This window comes from Cupressus sempervirens, chromosome 1, assembly GCF_028749045.1.
Source record: "Cupressus sempervirens isolate cs-2001-9-10 chromosome 1, ASM2874904v1, whole genome shotgun sequence".
NCBI lineage: Eukaryota > Viridiplantae > Streptophyta > Pinopsida > Cupressales > Cupressaceae > Cupressus > Cupressus sempervirens.
The window spans coordinates 391,839,304-391,846,266 of record NC_143118.1 but is presented as its reverse complement, the minus strand read 5'-3'; the positions used below and the strand labels follow the sequence as shown (position 1 = coordinate 391,846,266).

Below are 6,963 nucleotides of genomic sequence, written 5' to 3'. Positions count from 1 at the left end.
TAACTCTTACTCAAATAGAGCGTTATATTCTCAATTAAATGGCACAGAAAAATTGGGGAAATTTTTCAAATATACAAATTGCACTGTTTTTATAGTACTGAGGGCACAGATATTAAAGATCATTTTCTAAATTTCTTCTAAAAATCCATTGTATTTTTTTCATATCAAAGTTTCCATTGTATTTTTCACATATCAAAGTTTTATAACAGATTTTACCAGGAGGCCATGTTCATAGTAAGGCTTCAAAAGAACTTGTTTTGAATGACGAATTTTATAATTAGCTTTCGAAAAAGTAGTAGTGGATTTAAGCTTGCAAGAAGATGGTAGGCGACCTAGTAGCGGATTTAAGCTTGCAAAAAGATAGTAAAATAGGCGAACATTTGCTTTCAAACTAACGTTGGAAAGACGAAGGGGCAAAGAAAAATATCCTACGATTGATTTATTAGCAGACCAATATTTAAGAAGAGAAAAAGGGGCAAATTGATATAACTTGGACAAGCATTCAACCTTTTGAAATGGAGAGAATTGAGACTGATGTAATCCGTTCACTGCCAAATGACGGCAACGGAATTTCCGAGCACTGTAGAAGTTAAAAATGCTGTGATAGGATAAAGAGAATTAATTTTCTGAATATTGGTAATACATTTTGTTTAAAAAAATGGCCATTGTAGTTTCCTGACGGTTGCAAGTATTAATTGTCAGTGCTGCTACTTTGGTACATATACTTGTAAGTTTTCTAAGGAATCTGCTATCAAACGGAAAAAGATTGAAAAACCTGGCTTAAAGCATTGATCACATTAATTTCATATTGTTCTCCCTTCCCACACTTCCTACATTTTCTATCAGATCTCAGACAACGCATTCGTTGTCCTTCCTCTTGGTATGAATTTGGCTTGATTATTCATCTTCTACAAAGTCTGATACAGTTTTAAACTTAGACATTAATTTGAAAAGACATGATACCCACTTGGAGATCCATGTGCATAAGCAGATGTGCATCCGCAACAATTCATTATCTTAAAATTTTGTATTTCATGACAAATTTCTAAACCAAGAGATCAAAATGCTAAAAATAAGTGTTCGACGCGGCCCAAAAGCTGCATCGATATGATTTCTCGGCGCTGAAAACAGATATGTACGAGAAAAAAACAGAACTTTAAAAGAGGTTCTGTATGATTTGCATACGGATTAATAAAGTTTGAGAATCAAGAGTATGCACATCTCCGAAACGACCTTACATATAGAAAGTTAACCTAATTTTTAGTTGCTAAGCTTCATTGATGAGCTTTTACCTTCTGAATAATCACTAGGAGGTAACTAAGAAATAGAAAGTAAGAAGCAAACTAAAAAACAAAATCCAAATAGACACGATTTCAAGAGCTAAAGAACACATTGTTCCAGATTCAATTAGATCTAAAAGCAATGACATTCCAGATTCAACTGAATCAAAAACCACCCTTTGTCCCTTTATGTAAACCATTCTCTAATTATCCAAAAGGCTGACCATATAGGAATATATCAAAATAAAAATTTGACCAAATCATCAAAAAGGAAAGGCATGCAATAAAATGGTGTGTCAGAAGTAGCTGGTTGTGAAATCACTTTGTACATCAGTGGGAATCCGAACTTCTTTCATCACTCACACCAAAACCCTTTGTAATAGCAACATAACACAAGCAACTCAAGTAAATAAAAACAAAAAAAATCATGAGAACGATCTTAGCTGACATCCAAGGAAGAATTACGAACGACATTGGCTCTCAAGCCTTTCGACCAAGGCTGAAGCCCTTGGCGGCCATCGCAAATGTTTTGAGAAACAAGCCTTATTTCTCTACTCACCGATCCTGATAGGAAATTAACCTCCTCCCTAAAACACCACCACGAAATCAAAGATCCTGTGAGTACAACGTAGAACCTGATTGTTTTTACACCGCCTGTGACGAACATAAATACACCAGAAACTCTCCGTGCTTTCTAACCCTAACCCTAGAAACCCTTCACCGCTTTCTTCCCATGAAATATGTAGTTTATTGGCCGGGGACAATATGTAGCTGATGGTAAGTTTTATAATATTCTAATAGGTAATAGTTAATGGGGAGTTTTTGTGGATAGGTAATGGGTATTTATTTATTCAAGTTAATTTAATCTGGTAGGCGATTTTTTTTTAATAGTTAATGTATAGTTTTGTTTGTAGGTATTCCGGAACTTTATAGTAAATGTCAATTTTAAATAAGTTTTTACTATATTTTATATTAAATTGCAATTTTTAGGTTAGGTTATTTAGTATAGAATGTATCTTATTGTCACTACTTGCATCTTTCGTAGTACTCGATTCTTTCTTTTATATAGAAATTTAGTTAACAAATAGTAATTATTAAAATCTTGTGTCTAGTCATTAGATAATGTTTAAATTAAATTGTTAATATGTGTTGGTCAACATGTTAGACTTTTGTGCTATTCAACTAGATAAAGTATTGAAAAAAAAGATAATAGTGGTGATCATAACTAAAATGATTATTTTGTTATGTAATTCTTAAAATGTTGATATTGTGATTTTCAAGGTCTAAAAACTTGGCAATGGGTACATTTAACAAATGAAATGATGAAGGACCCTCTTTAATGTCTATAGCATCAAAAACTATTGGTAGCCAATCCGACACAAGCCCTCCTAATTGGTCCTTCTAGCTCTTTGTCCCTTTTAAACTTAATTTTACAAGATGGAAAGATTGGTGATTAATTGTGGAAGCCCACCTCAGATTTCAAAAGTTGTCAAGTTTAGTTGCATCATCTCTTATTTTCTTTTCTTGGTTGTTTGGTATGTGTTGTCGTCATCCTCTTTTCTTCTTATTATTTCAAGTGTCATTATTTATTATGTAACTTCCATGCATTTTATGACTAGTTCATATGGGTTTTTCTAGTTGTAAAGGGTTGGGAGTTCTTTTGAAATCTCAATCCTTTTTAGCTTGATAAAAGATTAACAAAATGTTTTCCCTTGAATATTATATTATTGTGACTTCTCCCATGAATAGTGATTCCTTGCAATGAACAATAATATCAAGAAGGATATTGGGGGATGATCAAGCAGTTTTCTTCATAATTGGAGATTGTCCAAAATTTGCTTTGGTCAAGTGAGTCTTCTTGTTTTGGTCATGGTAAAGGCAATAATGATACCTCTCAAAGGTCTTCTTATTTGGTCGTATTATAAGAACCCTTGGTGGTTCTAACTTTGACAAACACTAACTTTGTTTATTGTTCAATTGTTTGACATTTTATCAAACACTTTGCAAGCAAGCTTTGATATTATTGTAAGAATCCTTGATGGTTCTAACTTTAACAAATGTCAATTTTCTTTACTATTCGGTTGTTTGACATTTTGTCAAACACTATGCAAGCAAGCTCTAATACCATTGTGAAAACCCCAACCGGTTCTAACTCCAACAACAAGTTACTTGACTTTTTGGATGTTTTACATTTCTGTCAAACACTTTGCATGCATCTTCAATCTAATTGTCCTTTATTTTCATATTGATAATGATTGCTTGAAATGATGCCAAATGTGATTTAAATACCTTCAAAAGGTTGCTAAGATGTCTAGGAAAGCAACTATAGTGCAAGTGCAATTCTTTTGACCTTTTGAATGCATATATATGTCACACACAAACTAAATATGCATGTACAATAGCTAAACATTAATGCAAATAGTTGGTATAAAAACTAAATATCTATGATACAACTCTTGACATTCAACTCCTCATGACTCCAATGATAGTAGAATTTAATGCAATTGATTACGAACTAAATTGTCAAGCAATCCAATGATTTGTAATTATGGTATTCACAAATAATTATAACAACTCTCAAATAAATTGGAATTATAATTAAAGAACCTATGAATAACTGCTATAAGAATCAACTTGTAGAAGATAAATTGATGAAGACCATATACAACAATGTGCTCTTTCCAACCAAATGCCAATTGTTTCTATGCATATATTAGACGTAGCCTCACAAGGTAACACCAAGCTCCAAAAATATAGGTCACCACTACCAAGATAAGACCATGATAGTAATGCAAACTCATGTCAATGGCATTGGAATCCACAATAGGGAAACACCTTAAATGGTGTCTCAAAATAGTGACCTAGTTGGGTAAATTGGATACTTGAACACCACACCAAAGTCAGTACAAATAGTCACCCAACTTGGTATAAATAGTAGATAAAATTAACGCTAAATTGTAGCACAAAAAATACCTTCCATTCACATTAGCCATAGTATGAAATTCTAAAAACTTAGGCATCTAATCTAGTAGAATAATTCGCTACAAATGAAGAACTAATCTTGGTATACAATAACACCAAGATTGTGATAAGAGTAATCAACATAGTTTACCAGATAATCATAGCACCATTCACCATGTCTTTCAATGGATCAAAGTGTGAATCAGAAAAGGAATCAATCCTCAAGAAACCCTTGTTGAAAACCTTCAACAACTTCATAAATAATAAAAATATAAGCAAGAGACTGAATTTATTATTTCCATGAAGTCTCTTTTATAATGTCACATGGCTTCTTCCTCACACTTCTCATTAAAGATCATCCATCAATACACTTTTCAATTAGAATTACTTGTTTAATAATTTTAAATAAACAAATCTCAAGCTCATAGCTTCATGAAGACACTCTTCACTTAAAAGGCTTCTTCAACACACAATCAAATTGATGGGGAGAGACTAAAAAATCACCAAAGTACACTACTTAGGGTTTGTGATGATACCAAATAAATAAACAACTACCTTCCCTTATGATGTGGATGGCCCAAAATTTAAGAGTGACTTCAAGTCAGTTTCTAGATCCCCAATATGAATGTTTTCAAACCCCTAAGGATCCCTAACACTTCCCACCTATTAACTCCCTTTGAAACCATACATTTCCCTTAAGGTTCAAACATTAACAAACATGTAAAACCCTCTCCATGGGATTCTACTGTTTATTGAATGGACCCCTAATATTTTCTTAACACTAAATCAATTTGGACAAGTTTTTCCCCTTACACTTCATCAAACTCAAACAGGATATGAAAAACCTAGTTAGGAGGCCTAATTCCTGTTAGGCTTATCCACTCTATTTTGGGACTTATATCCATTTTTTCCCTCAAGACCAAAAAAACAAATGGCCTTTTTAGACACCCTTTTGGGAGTTCTTTTGATCCCCAAAATATCAATTTAGGACTCTCTCAATAGATTGCCAAATGCTCAGAGGGCTAGTTTTGAGTATTAGGCCAAATTTCCAAAGCAAGTACTAGGGTTTCTAACACCAAAACTTGGACAACACTTTGGGAACCTTGGGACACACATGAAAACACCAAATCCACAATTATATCAACCATAAGCATTCCACTCTTTTAATTGTAAACAATTTTGCATACTGTAGTAACTCGTGCACATTAAGATACAGGGAAAGGGAATCATTTTACTTGAAAATACCTTGATCATTTTGTCTAAAACCACTTTCATTCTATGGTGCACTCTCATAGCTTTAATTTCACCCAAGGCCACAAATTTTCAAGGGCAAGAATTCAAACTAGAGACATTTCTTAATGAAACCCTATGTTATGTTGTCTGATCAATCCAATGAACAAAATAAATTTGTAACTTCCTTTAAACTATTCAAAATAAATTCAAATCAAGTGAAAATGAGGTTTAACACATTTACTTTCTAACCATGACACTTACGGTATCATTCCAATCCAAATTTTGTACACAATGGTTGTACTACAATCATATTGACAAGAAAATTAGAATAATTTATTGCTTTCTTCACTACAAATTTCTCCAACTACATGCCTCATACATCTAGAGGACAAATATAATATTTTCAGAACTAATCAAATTGACTAAGTGAACCAACTTTTGAATTGGTTAGCTATTGGAAACAACTTATTTGAAAAGTTGCAAATTTTGCAACATTTGTGCAAAAGTTGCATGAGAACACTTTTTACAAGTTAGGAACTTTTTGTACATCGACTTGAACAACTAAAAAACCTACTCAAAACCTTCCAAATGGTAACATTAGTCCAAATTATATCATTTTAAGTCCCCTTGGGTCTTGACATTGCAATCTTACCCTCAGAGCAACTTTTGGATCAATTTGAACAATATGGCCCTAAATGTCCCTGATGGCCATTAGGTCCAAAATTTGGTTGTTATCATATCTTTCCTATTACATGACTACAGAATATGACACATGGGTCCATATAGAGTCATTTGACACTAATCTAGACTATTCCTTAGATATGGCTTTATTGATGATCCTAGGTGCCCATGGACCATACTCCTATTGGTAGAAAAGTCTCAAGTCCTCTTAGAGACTAATTGCTCCAAATTGTTTTCTTTGTGCAAAATTTGTTCCTCCTTCATCCATGTGGCCTTTGATGTAGGCTTTCCCTTCTATTTTACTAGATGCTCCATGTATACCTTTTGTCTTGTTCTTTTGGCTTCCCTACAATCCAAAAAGCTTTTGATTTCAGATTCAATGGTAGTAGGCAACTTCACAACCTAGTCCTCTTTGTCATCTTGTATTCCTATATCATCTGATGCAATAGATGTTTGGCCTCTAAAAGGTATCAAATCGTCTACATTTAATCTTGGAGAGAGGACTACATCTAATGAAAATTGAATTTTGTATGCATTTATTTCATATTTGGAGATAATCTAGCAAGGTCCTATTCTCCTCATCTTTAGCTTGCTATAGCTCCTTTTTGGCAACATTTCCTTATTCAAATGGATCATTACCATGTATCCCTCCTTGAACTACACATATTTTCCCCTTTGATCAACTTTTTCTTTAACCTTTTGATCATTTTGATGTAAAGGTTCTCAGAACTTGTTCATGAATCTCCCCCATAGCCTCTACAAGATTCTTTGCATGACCACTTTTATTCTCTATTTTTTTTCAACTTCC

The 6,963-nt window shown here is 33.3% G+C and overlaps 1 non-coding gene across 1 annotated transcript; it reads right to left on the bottom strand.

Moving 5' to 3' along the window:
• Nucleotides 1–1,571: 1,571 nt before the first annotated feature.
• On the bottom strand, nt 1,572–1,645 carry LOC149577936 (small nucleolar RNA R12). Its single transcript, XR_016358341.1, has one exon. It is a non-coding gene; the product is annotated as a small nucleolar RNA R12 (small nucleolar RNA).
• Between the last annotated feature and the right edge of the window lie 5,318 nt (nt 1,646–6,963).